We start from the raw sequence: 19,541 nt of genomic DNA, 5'->3' as shown, positions 1-19,541 counted from the left end.
ACGATGATGTGTGAATCTCAAGATTGTGTGCCTTGACGTTGCAAATTTCAGGGTTGTGTACGATGATGTGTGAATCTCAGGGTTGTGTACGGTGACGTCTGAATCTCAGGGCTGTGTATGTTTTCGTGTGATTCTCAGTGTTGTGTACGGTGACGTGTGAATCTCAGGGTTGTGTACGATGACGCCTGAATCTCAGGGTTGTGTAAGATGACGTGTGAATCTTCAGGGTTGTCTAGTGTGACGTGTGAATCTCAGGGTTGTGTACGATGACGTGTGAATTTCAGGGTTGTGTACGATGACGTCTGAATATCAGGGGTGTGTATGTTTACGTGTGAATCTCAGGACTGTGTACGGTGACGTGTGAATCTCAGGGTTCTGCACGGTGACGTGTGAATCTCAGGGTTGTGTACGATGACGTGTGAATCTCAGGGTTGTGCACGATGCCATGTGAATCTCGGGTTGTGTACGATGATGTGTGAATCTCGGTTGTGTAAGATGACATCTGAATCTCAGGGTTGTGTACTGTGATGTGTGAATCTCAGTGTTGTGTACGATGATGAGTGAATCTCAGGGTTGTGTACGATGACGTCTGAATCTCATGGTTGTGTACGGTGAAGTGTGAATCTCAGGGTTGTGTAGGGTGACGTCTGAATCTCAGGGTTGTGTACGATGATGTGTGAATCTCGGTTGTGTAAGGTGACGTGTGAATCTCGGTTGTGTAAGGTGACATCTGAATCTTAGGGTTGTATACGATGATGAGTGAATCTCAGGGTTGTGTAGGGTGACGTGTGAATCTCAGGGTTGTGTAAGATGACGTGTGAATCTCAGGGTTGTCTAGTGTGACGTGTGAATCTCAGGGTTGTGTACGATGACGTGTGAATCTCAGGGTTGTGTACGATGACGTCTGAATCTCTGGGTTGTGTATGTTTACGTGTGAATCTCAGGACTGTGTACGGTGACGTGTGAATCTCAGGGTTGTGTAGGGTGACGTGTGAATCTCAGGGTTGTGTAAGATGACGTGTGAATCTCAGGGTTGTCTAGTGTGACGTGTGAATCTCAGGGTTGTGTACGGTGAAGTGTGAATCTCAGGGTTGTGTAGGGTGACGTGTGAATCTCAGTGTTGTGTACGATGACGTCTGAATCTCAGGGTTGTGTACGATGATGTGTGAATCTCAGGGTTGTGTACGATGACGTGTGAATCTCAGGGTTGTGTACGATGCCATGTGAATCTCGGGTTGTGTACGATGATGTGTGAATCCCGGTTGTGTAAGGTGACATCTGAATCTTAGGGTTGTATACGATGATGAGTGAATCTCAGGGTTGTGTAGGGTGACGTGTGAATCTCAGGGTTGTGTAAGATGACGTGTGAATCTCAGGGTTGTCTAGTGTGACGTGTGAATCTCAGGGTTGTGTATGATGACGTGTGAATCTCAGGGTTGTGTACGATGACGTCTGAATCTCAGGGTTGTGTATGTTTACGTGTGAATCTCAGGACTGTGTACGGTGACGTGTGAATCTCAGGGTTGTGTACGATGACGTGTGAATCTCAGGGTTATGTAAGATAATATGTGAATCTCGGGTTGTGTACGATGATGTGTGAATCTCGGTTGTGTACGATGACATCTGAATCTCAGTGTTGTGTACGGTGACGTGTGAATCTCAGTGTTGTGTACGATGACGTGTGAATCTCAGGGTTGTGTACGATGACGTCTGAATCTCAGGGCTGTGTATGTTTTCGTGTGATTCTCAGTGTTGTGTACGGTGACGTGTGAATCTCAGGGTTGTGTACGATGACGCCTGAATCTCAGGGTTGTGTAAGATGACGTGTGAATCTCAGGGTTGTCTAGTGTGACGTGTGAATCTCAGGGTTCTGTACGATGACGTGTGAATCTCAGGGTTGTGTACGATGACGTCTGAATCTCAGGGTTGTGTATGTTTACGTGTGAATCTCAGGACTGTGTACGGTGACGTGTGAATCTCAGGGTTGTGTACGGTGACGTGTGAATCTCAGGGTTGTGTACGATGACGCCTGAATCTGAGGGTTGTGTACGATGACATGTGAATCTCGGTTGCGTACGATGACGTGTGATTCTCAGGGTTGTGCACGGTGACGTGTGAATCTCAGGGTTGTGTCGGGTGACGTGTGAATCTCAGGGTTGTGCACGATGATGTGTGAATCTCGGTTGTGTAAGATGACATCTGAATCTCAGGGTTGTGTACGATGATGAGTGAATCTCAGGGTTGTGTACGATGACGTCTGAATCTCAGGGTTGTGTACGGTGAAGTGTGAATCTCGGGTTGTGTACGATGATGTGTGAATCTCGGTTGTGTACGATGACATCTGAATCTCAGGGTTGTGTACGGTGACGTGTGAATCTCAGTGTTGTGTACGATGACGTGTGAATCTCAGGGTTGTGTACGATGACGTCTGAATCTCAGGGCTGTGTATGTTTTCGTGTGATTCTCAGTGTTGTGTACGGTGACGTGTGAATCTCAGGGTTGTGTATGTTTACGTGTGAATCTCAGTGTTGTGTACGGTGACGTGTGAATCTCAGTGTTGCGTACGATGACGTGTGAATCACATGGTTGTGAACGATGATTTGCGAATCTCAGGGTGGTGCACGATGCTGTATATACCTCAGGGATGTGTATGATGACTTGTGAAGCACAGAGTTGTGTACGATAACTTATGAATCTCAGTGTTGTGCACGGTGACGTGTGAATCTCAGGGTTGTGTACGGTGACGTGTGAATCTCAGGGTTGTGTACGATGACGCCTGAACCTGAGGGTTGTGTACGATGACGTGTGAATCTCGGTTGCGTACGATGACGTGTGATTCTCAGGGTTGTGCACGGTGACGTGTGAATCTCAGGGTTGTGTACGGTGACGTGTGAATCTCAGGGTTGTGTACGATGACATGTGAATCTCAGGGTTGTGTACGATGACATGTGAATCTCAGGGTTGTGCACGTGACGTGTGAATCTCAGGGTTGTGTACGGTGACGTGTGAATCTCAGGGTTGTGTACGATGTCGCCTGAATCTCAGGGTTGTGTACGATGATGTGTGAATCTCAGGATTGTGTACGATGATGTGTGAATCTCAGGGTTGTGTACGATGATGTGTGAATCTCAGGATTGTGTACGATGATGTGTGAATCTCGGTTGTGTACGATGACGTGTGATTCTCAGGGTTGTGTATGGTGACGTGTGAATCTCAGGGTTGTGTACGGTGACGTGTGAATCTCAGGTTTGTGTATGGTGACGTGTGAATCTCAGGGTTGTGTACGATGATGTGTGTATCTCAGGGTTGTGTACGATGATATGTGAATCTCAGGGTTGTGTACGATGATGAGTGAATCTCAGGGTTGTGTACGATGATGTGTGAATCTCAGGGTTGTGTACGATGATGTGTGTATCTCAGGGTTATGTACGATGATGTGTGAATCTCAGGGTTGTGTACGATGATGAGTGAATCTCAGTGTTGTGTACGATGACATCTGAATCCCAGGGTTGTGTACGATGACATCTGAATCTCAGGGTTGCGTACGATGACGTCTGAATCTCAGGGCTGTGTACGATGCCATGTGAATCTCGGGTTGTGTACGATAATGTGTGAATCTCAGTGTTGTGTAAGATGACATCTGTATCTCAGGGTTGTGTACGATGATGAGTGAATCTCAGGGTTGTGTACGATGATGAGTGAATCTCCGGGTTGTGTACGGTGACGTGTGAATGTCAGGGTTGTGTACGATGACGTGTGAATCTTTGGGTTGTGTACGGTGACGTTGCAAATTTCAGGGTTGTGTACGATGATGTGTGAATCTCAGGGTTGTGTACGATGACGTGTGAATCTCAGGGTTGTATACGATGACGTGTGAATCTCAGGGTTGTGTACGATGATGTGTGAATCTCAGGGTTGTGTACGATGACGTGTGAATCTCAGGGTTGTGTACAATGATGTGTGAATCTCAGGGTTGTGTACGATGACGTGTGAATCTCAGGGTTGTGTACGATGATGTGTGAATCTCAGGGTTGTGTACGGTGACGTGTGAATCTCAGTGTTGTGTACGATGACGTGTGAATCTCAGGGTTGTGTACAATGATGTGTGAATCTCAGGGTTGTGTACGATGACCTGTGAATCTCAGGGTTGTATACGATGATGTGTGAATCTCAGGGTTGTGTACGGTGATGTGTAAATCTCAGGGTTGTTTACGATGATGTGTGAATCTCAGGGTTGTGTACGGTGATGTGTGAATCTCAGGGTTGTGTACGATGACGTGTGAATCTCAGGGTTGTATACGATGATGTGTGAATCTCAGGGTTGTGTACGGTGACGTGTGAATCTCAGGGTTGTGTACGGTGATGTGTGAATCTCAGGGTTGTGTACGATGATGTGTGAATCTCAGGGTTGTGTACGATGACGTCTGAATCTCAGGGTTGTGTACGATGCCATGTGAATCTCAGGGTTGTGTACGATAATGTGTGAATCTCAGGGTTGTGTACGGTGACGTGTGAATCTCAGGGTTGTGTACGATGATGAGTGAATCTCAGGGTTGTGTACGATGACGTGTGAATCTCAGGGTTGTGTACGGTGAAGTGTGAATCTCAGGGTTGTGTAGGGTGACGTGTGAATCTCAGGGTTGTGTACGGTGAAGTGTGAATCTCAGGGTTGTGTAGGGTGAAGTGTGAATCTCATGGTTGTGTACGGTGAAGTGTGAATCTCAGGGTTGTGTACGGTGAAGTGTGAATCTCAGGGTTGTCTAGTGTGACGTGTGAATCTCAGGGTTGTGTACGGTGAAGTGTGAATCTCAGGGTTGTGTAGGGTGAAGTGTGAATCTCATGGTTGTGTACGGTGACGTGTGAATCTCAGGGTTGTGTACGATGACGTCTTAATCTCAGGGTTGTGTACGATGATGTGTGAATCTCAGGGTTGTGTAAGATGACATCTGAATCTCAGGGTTGTGTACGATGATGAGTGAATCTCAGGGTTGTGTACGGTGACGTGTGAATCTCAGGGTTGTGTACGATGATGAGTGAATCTCAGTGTTGTGTACGATGACATGTGAATCTCAGGGTTGTGTACGGTGACGTGTGAATCTCAGGGTTGTGTACGATGACCTCTGAATCTCAGGGTTGTGTATGTTTACGTGTGAATCTCAGGACTGTGTACGGTGACGTGTGAATCTCAGGGTTGTGTACGATGACGTCTGAGTCTCAGGGTTGTGTACGATGATGTGTGAATCTCAAGATTGTGTACGATGACGTCTGAGTCTCAGGGTTGTGTACGATGATGTGTGAATCTCAGGATTGTGTACGATGACGTGTGAATCTCAGGGTTGTGTACGGTGACGTGTGAATCTCAGGGTTGTGTACGGTGACGTGTGAATCTCAGGGTTGTGCACGGTGACGTGTGAATCTCAGGGTTGTGTCGGGTGACGTGTGAATCTCAGGGTTGTGTACGATGACGTCTGAATCTCAGGGTTGTCTAGTGTGACGTGTGAATCTCAGGGTTGTGTACGATGACGTGTGAATCTCAGGGTTGTGTATGGTGACGTGTGAATCTCAGGGTTGTGTACGGTGAAGTGTGAATCTCAGGGTTGTGTACGATGACGTCTGAATCTCAGGGTTGTGTACGATGATGTGTGAATCTCAGGGTTGTGTACGATGATGTGTGAATCTCAGTGTTGTGTACGATGACGTCTGAATCTCAGGGTTGTGTACGATGACGTGTGAATCTCAGGGTTGTGTACGATGATGTGTGAATCTCAGGGTTGTGTACGATGACGTGTGAATCTCAGGGTTGTGTACGATGACGACTGAATCTCAGGGTTGTGTACGATGATGTGTGAATCTCAGGGTTGTGTACGATGACGTGTGAATCTCAGGGTTGTGTACGATGACGTATGAATCTCAGGGTTGTGTACGGTGAAGTGTGAATCTCAGGGTTGTGTAGGGTGACGTGTGAATCTCAGTGTTGTGTACGATGACGTCTGAATCTCAGGGTTGTCTAGTGTGACGTGTGAATCTCAGGGTTGTGTACGATGACGTGTGAATCTCAGGGTTGTGTACGATGCCATGTGAATCTCGGGTTGTGTACGATGATGTGTGAATCTCGGTTGTGTAAGATGACATCTGAATCTTAGGGTTGTATACGATGATGAGTGAATCTCAGGGTTGTGTAGGGTGACGTGTGAATCTCAGGGTTGTGTAAGATGACGTGTGAATCTCAGGGTTGTCTAGTGTGACGTGTGAATCTCAGGGTTGTGTACGATGACGTGTGAATCTCAGGGTTGTCTAGTGTGACGTGTGAATCTCAGGGTTGTGTACGATGACGTGTGAATCTCAGGGTTGTGTACGATGACGTCTGAATCTCAGGGTTGTGTATGTTTACGTGTGAATCTCAGGACTGTGTACGGTGACGTGTGAATCTCAGGGTTGTGTACGATGACGTGTGAATCTCAGGGTTATGTAAGATAATATGTGAATCTCGGGTTGTGTACGATGATGTGTGAATCTCGGTTGTGTACGATGACGTCTGAATCTCAGTGTTGTGTACGGTGACGTGTGAATCTCAGTGTTGTGTACGATGACGTGTGAATCACATGGTTGTGAACGATGATTTGCGAATCTCAGGGTGGTGCACGATGCTGTATATACCTCAGGGATGTGTATGTTGACGTGTGAAGCACAGAGTTGTGTACGATAACTTATGAATCTCAGTGTTGTGCACGGTGACGTGTGAATCTCAGGGTTGTGTACGGTGACGTGTGAATCTCAGGGTTGTGTACGATGACGCCTGAATCTGAGGGTTGTGTACGATGACGTGTGAATCTCGGTTGCGTACGATGACGTGTGATTCTCAGGGTTGTGCACGGTGACGTGTGAATCTCAGGGTTGTGTACGGTGACGTGTGAATCTCAGGGTTGTGTACGATGACATGTGAATCTCAGGGTTGTGTACGATGACATGTGAATCTCAGGGTTGTGCACGTGACGTGTGAATCTCAGGGTTGTGTACGGTGACGTGTGAATCTCAGGGTTGTGTACGATGACGCCTGAATCTCAGGGTTGTGTACGATGATGTGTGAATCTCAGGATTGTGTACGATGATGTGTGAATCTCAGGGTTGTGTACGATGATGTGTGAATCTCAGGATTGTGTACGATGATGTGTGAATCTCGGTTGTGTACGATGACGTGTGATTCTCAGGGTTGTGTATGGTGACGTGTGAATCTCAGGGTTGTGTACGGTGACGTGTGAATCTCAGGTTTGTGTATGGTGACGTGTGAATCTCAGGGTTGTGTACGATGATGTGTGTATCTCAGGGTTGTGTACGATGATATGTGAATCTCAGGGTTGTGTACGATGATGAGTGAATCTCAGGGTTGTGTATGGTGACGTCTGAATCTCAGGGTTGTGTACGATGACGTCTGAATCCCAGGGTTGTGTACGATGACATCTGAATCTCAGGGTTGTGTACGATGACGTCTGAATCTCAGGGCTGTGTACGATGCCATGTGAATCTCGGGTTGTGTACGATAATGTGTGAATCTCAGGGTTGTGTACGATGATGTGTGTATCTCAGGGTTGTGTACGATGATATGTGAATCTCAGGGTTGTGTACGATGATGAGTGAATCTCAGGGTTGTGTATGGTGACGTCTGAATCTCAGGGTTGTGTACGATGACGTCTGAATCCCAGGGTTGTGTACGATGACATCTGAATCTCAGGGTTGTGTACGATGACGTCTGAATCTCAGGGCTGTGTACGATGCCATGTGAATCTCGGGTTGTGTACGATAATGTCTGTATCTCAGGGTTGTGTACGATGACGTGTGTATCTCAGTGTTGTGTACGGTGATGTGTGAATCTCAGGGTTGTGTACGATAATGTCTGTATCTCAGGGTTGTGTACGATGACGTGTGTATCTCAGTGTTGTGTACGGTGACGTGTGAATCTCAGGGTTGTGTATGTTTACGTGTGAATCTCAGTGTTGTGTACGGTGACGTGTGAATCTCAGTGTTGCGTACGATGACGTGTGAATCACATGGTTGTGAACGATGATTTGCGAATCTCAGGGTGGTGCACGATGCTGTATATACCTCAGGGATGTGTATGATGACTTGTGAAGCACAGAGTTGTGTACGATAACTTATGAATCTCAGTGTTGTGCACGGTGACGTGTGAATCTCAGGGTTGTGTACGGTGACGTGTGAATCTCAGGGTTGTGTACGATGACGCCTGAACCTGAGGGTTGTGTACGATGACGTGTGAATCTCGGTTGCGTACGATGACGTGTGATTCTCAGGGTTGTGCACGGTGACGTGTGAATCTCAGGGTTGTGTACGGTGACGTGTGAATCTCAGGGTTGTGTACGATGACATGTGAATCTCAGGGTTGTGTACGATGACATGTGAATCTCAGGGTTGTGCACGTGACGTGTGAATCTCAGGGTTGTGTACGGTGACGTGTGAATCTCAGGGTTGTGTACGATGTCGCCTGAATCTCAGGGTTGTGTACGATGATGTGTGAATCTCAGGATTGTGTACGATGATGTGTGAATCTCAGGGTTGTGTACGATGATGTGTGAATCTCAGGATTGTGTACGATGATGTGTGAATCTCGGTTGTGTACGATGACGTGTGATTCTCAGGGTTGTGTATGGTGACGTGTGAATCTCAGGGTTGTGTACGGTGACGTGTGAATCTCAGGTTTGTGTATGGTGACGTGTGAATCTCAGGGTTGTGTACGATGATGTGTGTATCTCAGGGTTGTGTACGATGATATGTGAATCTCAGGGTTGTGTACGATGATGAGTGAATCTCAGGGTTGTGTACGATGATGTGTGAATCTCAGGGTTGTGTACGATGATGTGTGTATCTCAGGGTTATGTACGATGATGTGTGAATCTCAGGGTTGTGTACGATGATGAGTGAATCTCAGTGTTGTGTACGATGACATCTGAATCCCAGGGTTGTGTACGATGACATCTGAATCTCAGGGTTGCGTACGATGACGTCTGAATCTCAGGGCTGTGTACGATGCCATGTGAATCTCGGGTTGTGTACGATAATGTGTGAATCTCAGTGTTGTGTAAGATGACATCTGTATCTCAGGGTTGTGTACGATGATGAGTGAATCTCAGGGTTGTGTACGATGATGAGTGAATCTCCGGGTTGTGTACGGTGACGTGTGAATGTCAGGGTTGTGTACGATGACGTGTGAATCTTTGGGTTGTGTACGGTGACGTTGCAAATTTCAGGGTTGTGTACGATGATGTGTGAATCTCAGGGTTGTGTACGATGACGTGTGAATCTCAGGGTTGTATACGATGACGTGTGAATCTCAGGGTTGTGTACGATGATGTGTGAATCTCAGGGTTGTGTACGATGACGTGTGAATCTCAGGGTTGTGTACAATGATGTGTGAATCTCAGGGTTGTGTACGATGACGTGTGAATCTCAGGGTTGTGTACGATGATGTGTGAATCTCAGGGTTGTGTACGGTGACGTGTGAATCTCAGTGTTGTGTACGATGACGTGTGAATCTCAGGGTTGTGTACAATGATGTGTGAATCTCAGGGTTGTGTACGATGACCTGTGAATCTCAGGGTTGTATACGATGATGTGTGAATCTCAGGGTTGTGTACGGTGATGTGTAAATCTCAGGGTTGTTTACGATGATGTGTGAATCTCAGGGTTGTGTACGGTGATGTGTGAATCTCAGGGTTGTGTACGATGACGTGTGAATCTCAGGGTTGTATACGATGATGTGTGAATCTCAGGGTTGTGTACGGTGACGTGTGAATCTCAGGGTTGTGTACGGTGATGTGTGAATCTCAGGGTTGTGTACGATGATGTGTGAATCTCAGGGTTGTGTACGATGACGTCTGAATCTCAGGGTTGTGTACGATGCCATGTGAATCTCAGGGTTGTGTACGATAATGTGTGAATCTCAGGGTTGTGTACGGTGACGTGTGAATCTCAGGGTTGTGTACGATGATGAGTGAATCTCAGGGTTGTGTACGATGACGTGTGAATCTCAGGGTTGTGTACGGTGAAGTGTGAATCTCAGGGTTGTGTAGGGTGACGTGTGAATCTCAGGGTTGTGTACGGTGAAGTGTGAATCTCAGGGTTGTGTAGGGTGAAGTGTGAATCTCATGGTTGTGTACGGTGAAGTGTGAATCTCAGGGTTGTGTACGGTGAAGTGTGAATCTCAGGGTTGTCTAGTGTGACGTGTGAATCTCAGGGTTGTGTACGGTGAAGTGTGAATCTCAGGGTTGTGTAGGGTGAAGTGTGAATCTCATGGTTGTGTACGGTGACGTGTGAATCTCAGGGTTGTGTACGATGACGTCTTAATCTCAGGGTTGTGTACGATGATGTGTGAATCTCAGGGTTGTGTAAGATGACATCTGAATCTCAGGGTTGTGTACGATGATGAGTGAATCTCAGGGTTGTGTACGGTGACGTGTGAATCTCAGGGTTGTGTACGATGATGAGTGAATCTCAGTGTTGTGTACGATGACATGTGAATCTCAGGGTTGTGTACGGTGACGTGTGAATCTCAGGGTTGTGTACGATGACCTCTGAATCTCAGGGTTGTGTATGTTTACGTGTGAATCTCAGGACTGTGTACGGTGACGTGTGAATCTCAGGGTTGTGTACGATGACGTCTGAGTCTCAGGGTTGTGTACGATGATGTGTGAATCTCAAGATTGTGTACGATGACGTCTGAGTCTCAGGGTTGTGTACGATGATGTGTGAATCTCAGGATTGTGTACGATGACGTGTGAATCTCAGGGTTGTGTACGGTGACGTGTGAATCTCAGGGTTGTGTACGGTGACGTGTGAATCTCAGGGTTGTGCACGGTGACGTGTGAATCTCAGGGTTGTGTCGGGTGACGTGTGAATCTCAGGGTTGTGTACGATGACGTCTGAATCTCAGGGTTGTCTAGTGTGACGTGTGAATCTCAGGGTTGTGTACGATGACGTGTGAATCTCAGGGTTGTGTATGGTGACGTGTGAATCTCAGGGTTGTGTACGGTGAAGTGTGAATCTCAGGGTTGTGTACGATGACGTCTGAATCTCAGGGTTGTGTACGATGATGTGTGAATCTCAGGGTTGTGTACGATGATGTGTGAATCTCAGTGTTGTGTACGATGACGTCTGAATCTCAGGGTTGTGTACGATGACGTGTGAATCTCAGGGTTGTGTACGATGATGTGTGAATCTCAGGGTTGTGTACGATGACGTGTGAATCTCAGGGTTGTGTACGATGACGACTGAATCTCAGGGTTGTGTACGATGATGTGTGAATCTCAGGGTTGTGTACGATGACGTGTGAATCTCAGGGTTGTGTACGATGACGTATGAATCTCAGGGTTGTGTACGGTGAAGTGTGAATCTCAGGGTTGTGTAGGGTGACGTGTGAATCTCAGTGTTGTGTACGATGACGTCTGAATCTCAGGGTTGTCTAGTGTGACGTGTGAATCTCAGGGTTGTGTACGATGACGTGTGAATCTCAGGGTTGTGTACGATGCCATGTGAATCTCGGGTTGTGTACGATGATGTGTGAATCTCGGTTGTGTAAGATGACATCTGAATCTTAGGGTTGTATACGATGATGAGTGAATCTCAGGGTTGTGTAGGGTGACGTGTGAATCTCAGGGTTGTGTAAGATGACGTGTGAATCTCAGGGTTGTCTAGTGTGACGTGTGAATCTCAGGGTTGTGTACGATGACGTGTGAATCTCAGGGTTGTCTAGTGTGACGTGTGAATCTCAGGGTTGTGTACGATGACGTGTGAATCTCAGGGTTGTGTACGATGACGTCTGAATCTCAGGGTTGTGTATGTTTACGTGTGAATCTCAGGACTGTGTACGGTGACGTGTGAATCTCAGGGTTGTGTACGATGACGTGTGAATCTCAGGGTTATGTAAGATAATATGTGAATCTCGGGTTGTGTACGATGATGTGTGAATCTCGGTTGTGTACGATGACGTCTGAATCTCAGTGTTGTGTACGGTGACGTGTGAATCTCAGTGTTGTGTACGATGACGTGTGAATCACATGGTTGTGAACGATGATTTGCGAATCTCAGGGTGGTGCACGATGCTGTATATACCTCAGGGATGTGTATGTTGACGTGTGAAGCACAGAGTTGTGTACGATAACTTATGAATCTCAGTGTTGTGCACGGTGACGTGTGAATCTCAGGGTTGTGTACGGTGACGTGTGAATCTCAGGGTTGTGTACGATGACGCCTGAATCTGAGGGTTGTGTACGATGACGTGTGAATCTCGGTTGCGTACGATGACGTGTGATTCTCAGGGTTGTGCACGGTGACGTGTGAATCTCAGGGTTGTGTACGGTGACGTGTGAATCTCAGGGTTGTGTACGATGACATGTGAATCTCAGGGTTGTGTACGATGACATGTGAATCTCAGGGTTGTGCACGTGACGTGTGAATCTCAGGGTTGTGTACGGTGACGTGTGAATCTCAGGGTTGTGTACGATGACGCCTGAATCTCAGGGTTGTGTACGATGATGTGTGAATCTCAGGATTGTGTACGATGATGTGTGAATCTCAGGGTTGTGTACGATGATGTGTGAATCTCAGGATTGTGTACGATGATGTGTGAATCTCGGTTGTGTACGATGACGTGTGATTCTCAGGGTTGTGTATGGTGACGTGTGAATCTCAGGGTTGTGTACGGTGACGTGTGAATCTCAGGTTTGTGTATGGTGACGTGTGAATCTCAGGGTTGTGTACGATGATGTGTGTATCTCAGGGTTGTGTACGATGATATGTGAATCTCAGGGTTGTGTACGATGATGAGTGAATCTCAGGGTTGTGTATGGTGACGTCTGAATCTCAGGGTTGTGTACGATGACGTCTGAATCCCAGGGTTGTGTACGATGACATCTGAATCTCAGGGTTGTGTACGATGACGTCTGAATCTCAGGGCTGTGTACGATGCCATGTGAATCTCGGGTTGTGTACGATAATGTGTGAATCTCAGGGTTGTGTACGATGATGTGTGTATCTCAGGGTTGTGTACGATGATATGTGAATCTCAGGGTTGTGTACGATGATGAGTGAATCTCAGGGTTGTGTATGGTGACGTCTGAATCTCAGGGTTGTGTACGATGACGTCTGAATCCCAGGGTTGTGTACGATGACATCTGAATCTCAGGGTTGTGTACGATGACGTCTGAATCTCAGGGCTGTGTACGATGCCATGTGAATCTCGGGTTGTGTACGATAATGTCTGTATCTCAGGGTTGTGTACGATGACGTGTGTATCTCAGTGTTGTGTACGGTGATGTGTGAATCTCAGGGTTGTGTACGATGATGAGTGAATCTCAGGGTTGTGTACGATGATGAGTGAATCTCCGGGTTGTGTACGGTGACGTGTGAATGTCAGGGTTGTGTACGATGACGTGTGAATCTTTGGGTTGTGTACGGTGACGTGTGAATCTCAGGGTTGTGTACGATGACGTGTGAATCTCAGGGTTATGTACGATGATGTGTGAATCTCAGGGTTGTGTACGGTGTCGTGTGAATCTCAGGGTTGTGTACGGTGATGTGTGAATCTCAAGATTGTGTGCCTTGACGTTGCAAATTTCAGGGTTGTGTACGATGATGTGTGAATCTCAGGGTTGTGTACGGTGACGTGTGAATCTCAGGGTTGTATACGATGATGTGTGAATCTCAGGGTTGTGTACGATGACGTGTGAATCTCAGGGTTGTGTACGGTGATGTGTGAATCTCAGGGTTGTGTACGGTGATGTGTGAATCTCAGGGTTGTGTACGGTGATGTGTGAATCTCAGGGTTGTGTACGATGATGTGTGAATCTCAGGGTTGTGTACGGTGATGTGTGAATCTCAGGGTTGTGTACGATGATGTGTGAATCTCAGGGTTGTGTACGGTGACGTGTGAATCTCAGTGTTGTGTACGATGACGTGTGAATCTCAGGGTTGTGTACAATGATGTGTGAATCTCAGGGTTGTGTACGATGACGTGTGAATCTCAGGGTTGTATACGATGATGTGTGAATCTCAGGGTTGTGTACGGTGATGTGTAAATCTCAGGGTTGTGTACGATGACGTGTGAAGCTCAGGGTTGTATACGATGATGTGTGAATCTCAGGGTTGTGTACGATCTCATCAGAATCTCAGGGTCGTCTACGGTGATGTGTGAATCTCGGGGTTGTGTACAATGACGTGTGAATCTCAGGGTTGTGTACGGTGACGTCTGAATCTCAGGGTTGTGTACGGTGACGTGTGAATCTCAGGGTTGTGTCGGGTGACGTGTGAATCTCAGGGTTCTGCACGGTGACGTGTGAATCTCAGGGTTGTGTCGGGTGACGTGTGAATCTCAGGGTTGTGTACGATGACGTGTGAATCTCAGGGTTGTGCACGATGCCATGTGAATCTGGGGTTGTGTACGATGATGTGTGAATCTCGGTTGTGTAAGATGACATCTGAATCTCAGGGTTGTGTACGATGATGAGTGAATCTCAGGGTTGTGTACGATGACGTGTGAATCTCAGGGTTGTGTACGATGATGAGTGAATCTCAGGGTTGTGTACGATGACGTCTGAATCTCATGGTTGTGTACGGTGAAGTGTGAATCTCAGGGTTGTGTCGGGTGACGTGTGAATCTCAGGGTTGTGTACGGTGACGTGTGAATCTCAGTGTTGTGTACGATGATGTGTGAATCTCAGGGTTGTGTACGATGATGTGTGAATCTCAGGGTTGTGTACGATGATGTGTGAATCTCAGGGTTGTGTACGATGACGTCTGAATCTCAGGGTTGTGTACGATGCCATGTGAATCTCGGGTTGTGTACGATAATGTGTGAATCTCAGGGTTGTGTACGATGCCATGTGAATCTCAGGGTTGTGTACGGTGACGTGTGAATCTCAGGGTTGTGTACGATGATGAGTGAATCTCAGGGTTGTGTACGATGACGTGTGAATCTCAGGGTTGTGTACGGTGACGTGTGAATCTCAGGGTTGTGTACGATGACGTCTGAATCTCAGGGTTGTGTATGTTTACGTGTGAATCTCAGGACTGTGTACGGTGACGTGTGAATCTCAGGGTTGTGTACGATGACGTCTGAGTCTCAGGGTTGTGTACGATGATGTGTGAATCTCAAGATTGTGTACGATGACGTCTGAGTCTCAGGGTTGTGTACGATGATGTGTGAATCTCAGGATTGTGTACGATGACGTGTGAATCTCAGGGTTGTGTACGGTGACGTGTGAATCTCAGGGTTGTGTACGGTGACGTGTGAATCTCAGGGTTGTGCACGGTGACGTGTGAATCTCAGGGTTGTGTCGGGTGACGTGTGAATCTCAGGGTTGTGCACGATGCCATGTGAATCTCGGGTTGTGTACGATGATGTGTGAATCTCGGTTGTGTAAGATGACATCTGAATCTCAGGGTTGTGCACGATGCCATGTGAATCTCGGGTTGTGTACGATGATGTGTGAATCTCAGGGTTGTGTACGATGACGTCTGAATCTCAGGGTTGTGCACGATGCCATGTGAATCTCGGGTTGTGTACGATGATGTGTGAATCTCGGTTGTGTAAGATGACATCTGAATCTCAGGGTTGTGTACGATGATGAGTGAATCTCAGTGTTGAGTACTGTGATGTGTGAATCTCAGGGTTGTGTACGATGATGTGTGAATCTCAGGGTTGTGTACGATGATGTGTGAATCTCAGTGTTGTGTACGATGACGTCTGAATCTCAGGGTTGTGTACGATGACGTGTGAATCTCAGGGTTGTGTACGATGATGTGTGAATCTCAGGGTTGTGTACGATGACGTGTGAATCTCAGGGTTGTGTACGATGACGTCTGAATCTCAGGGTTGTGTACGATGATGTGTGAATCTCAGGGTTGTGTACGATGACGTGTGAATCTCAGGGTTGTGTACGATGACGTCTGAATCTCAGGGTTGTGTACGGTGAAGTGTGAATCTCAGGGTTGTGTAGGGTGACGTGTGAATCTCAGTGTTGTGTACGATGACGTCTGAATCTCAGGGTTGTCTAGTGTGACGTGTGAATCTCAGGGTTGTGTACGATGACGTGTGAATCTCAGGGTTGTGTACGATGCCATGTGAATCTCGGGTTGTGTACGATGATGTGTGAATCTCGGTAGTGTAAGATGACATCTGAATCTTAGGGTTGTATACGATGATGAGTGAATCTCAGGGTTGTGTAGGGTGACGTGTGAATCTCAGGGTTGTGTAAGATGACGTGTGAATCTCAGGGTTGTCTAGTGTGACGTGTGAATCTCAGGGTTGTGTACGATGACGTGTGAATCTCAGGGTTGTGTACGATGGCGTCTGAATCTCAGGGTTGTGTATGTTTACGTGTGAATCTCAGGACTGTGTACGGTGACGTGTGAATCTCAGGGTTGTGTACGATGACGTGTGAATCTCAGGGTTATGTAAGATAATATGTGAATCTCGGGTTGTGTACGATGATGTGTGAATCTCGGTTGTGTACGATGACATCTGAATCTCAGGGTTGTGTACGGTGACGTGTGAATCTCAGTGTTGTGTATGATGACGTGTGAATCTCAGGGTTGTGTACGATGACGTCTGAATCTCAGGGCTGTGTATGTTTTCGTGTGATTCTCAGTGTTGTGTACGGTGACGTGTGAATCTCAGTGTTGTGTACGATGACGAGTGAATCACATGGTTGTGAACGATGATTTGCGAATCTCAGGGTGGTGCACGATGCTGTATATACCTCAGGGATGTGTATGATGACGTGTGAAGCACAGAGTTGTGTACGATAACTTATGAATCTCAGTGTTGTGCACGGTGACGTGTGAATCTCAGGGTTGTGTACGGTGACGTGTGAATCTCAGGGTTGTGTACGATGACGCCTGAATCTGAGGGTTGTGTACGATGACGTGTGAATCTCGGTTGCGTACGATGACGTGTGATTCTCAGGGTTGTGCACGGTGACGTGTGAATCTCAGGGTTGTGTACGGTGACGTGTGAATCTCAGGGTTGTGTACGATGACATGTGAATCTCAGGGTTGTGTACGATGACATTTGAATCTCAGGGTTGTGCACGGTGACGTGTGAATCTCAGGGTTGTGTACGGTGACGTGTGAATCTCAGGGTTGTGTACGATGACATGTGAATCTCAGGGTTGTGTACGGTGACGTGTGAATCTCAGGGTTGTGTACGGTGACGTGTGAATCTCAGGGTTGTGTACGATGACGCCTGAATCTCAGGGTTGTGTACGATGATGTGTGAATCTCAGGATTGTGTACGATGATGTGTGAATCTCAGGGTTGTGTACGATGACGTGTGATTCTCAGGGTTGTGTATGGTGACGTGTGAATCTCAGGGTTGTGTACGGTGACGTGTGAATCTCAGGGTTGTGTATGGTGACGTGTGAATCTCAGGGTTGTGTACGATGATGTGTGTATCTCAGGGTTGTGTACGATGATATGTGAATCTCGGGTTGTGTACAGTGATGTGTGAATCTCAGGGTTGTGTACGATGATGAGTGAATCTCAGGGTTGTGTACGATGACATCTGAATCTCAGGGTTGTGTACGATGACGTCTGAATCTCAGGGCTGTGTACGATGCCATGTGAATCTCGGGTTGTGTACGATAATGTGTGAATCTCAGGGTTGTGTACGATGACGTCTGAATCTCAGGGCTGTGTACGATGCCATGTGAATCTCGGGTTGTGTACGATAATGTGTGAATCTCAGGGTTGTGTAAGATGATTAGTGAATCTCAGGGTTGTGTACGATGATGAGTGAATCTCAGGGTTGTGTACGATGACCTGTGAATCTCAGGGTTGTGTACGGTGACGTGTGAATCTCAGGGTTGTGTACGATGACGTCTGAATCTCAGGGTTGTGTATGTTTACGTGTGAATCTCAGGACTGTGTACGGTGACGTGTGAATCTCAGGGTTGTGTACGATGACGTGTGAATCTCAGGGTTATGTACGATAATGTGTGAATCTCAGGGTTGTGTACGGTGACGTGTGAATCTCAGTGTTGTGTACGATGACGTGTGAATCTCAGGGTTGTATACGATGATGTGTGAATCTCAGGGTTGTGTACGGTGATGTGTGAATCTCAGGGTTGTGTACGATGATGTGTGAATATTAGGGTTGTGCACGATCTCATCAGAATCTCAGGGTTGTGTACGGTGATGTGTGAATCTCGGGGTTGTGTACAATGACGTGTGAATCTCAAGGTTGTGTACGATGACATCTGAATCTCAGGGTTGTGTACGGTGATGTGTGAATCTCAGGGTTGTGTACGATGACGTGTGAATCTCGGGGATGTGTACGATGACGTGTGAATCTCAGGGTTGTGTACGGTGATGTGTGAATATCAGGGTTGTGTACAATGATGTGTGAATCTCAGTGTTGTGTACGATGACGTGTGAATCTCAGGGTTGTGTACAATGATGTGTGAATCTCAGTGTTGTGTACGATGACGTGTGAATCTCAGTGTTGTGTACGATGATGTGTGAATCTCAGGGTTCTGTGTACAATGTGTGAATCTCAGTGTTGTGTACGATGACGTGTGAATCTCAGGGTTGTGTACAATGATGTGTGAATCTCAGTGTTGTGTACGATGACGTGTGAATCTCAGTGTTGTGTACGATGACGTGTGAATCTCAGGGTTGTGTACGATGACGTGTGAATCTCAGGGTTGTGTACAATGATGTGTGAATCTCAGTGTTGTGTACGATGACGTGTGAATCTCAGTGTTGTGTACGATGATGTGTGAATCTCAGGGTTGTGTACAATGATGTGTGAATCTCAGTGTTGTGTACGATGACGTGTGAATCTCAGGGTTGTGTACAATGATGTGTGAATCTCAGTGTTGTGTACGATGACGTGTGAATCTCAGTGTTGTGTACGATGATGTGTGAATCTCAGGGTTCTGTGTACAATGTGTGAATCTCACGGGCTGTGTGGTGACATTTCTCGACTGGTGTCAAAGTTATTTTGCACTCTGAACGATGTGACTGTTCTCTCTGCCTCCCACCCGCAGTCAGTCGCCTTGTCATTGAGACATGGACTATTGCTGTTGTAGGATCACGAACTTCTAGATGAAGCATTTGGAGAAACCCGGTCTTATTCTGGAAATTAATAGTGTCTTTGATCAAAACTTGAAATAAATTTACCATCAAAGTACATATAAGTTCCTGAGATCTAGATGCCCTCTAGTTTGCATCACTTTGCATATTTTGTATTCTTTTTGTCAACATTCAGGCAATGCTTCTTTGAGGCTGCTGCAAGCAAGCAATTGAACGTATTATCAAAGTATGTGTAGGTAACCAGTTACAACCCTGAGATTCCATTCCTTGTGCGCGCTCAGGGTGGAACGACAAAACAAAAAAGTACACTCAGACTGAGAAGCAACCCATGTGCAAGAAAGGACAAACTACACAAATAAACAAGCAATACTGAGAACACGAGTTGTTGAGTCGTTCAACGTGAGACTGCAGGTTGTGAAATCAGTTCAGCTGTTGGGGTG

This window comes from Hypanus sabinus (assembly GCF_030144855.1).
Source record: "Hypanus sabinus isolate sHypSab1 chromosome 31 unlocalized genomic scaffold, sHypSab1.hap1 SUPER_31_unloc_1, whole genome shotgun sequence".
In the NCBI taxonomy this organism is placed as follows: domain Eukaryota; kingdom Metazoa; phylum Chordata; class Chondrichthyes; order Myliobatiformes; family Dasyatidae; genus Hypanus; species Hypanus sabinus.
Note: the sequence above shows the minus strand (reverse complement) of the source record.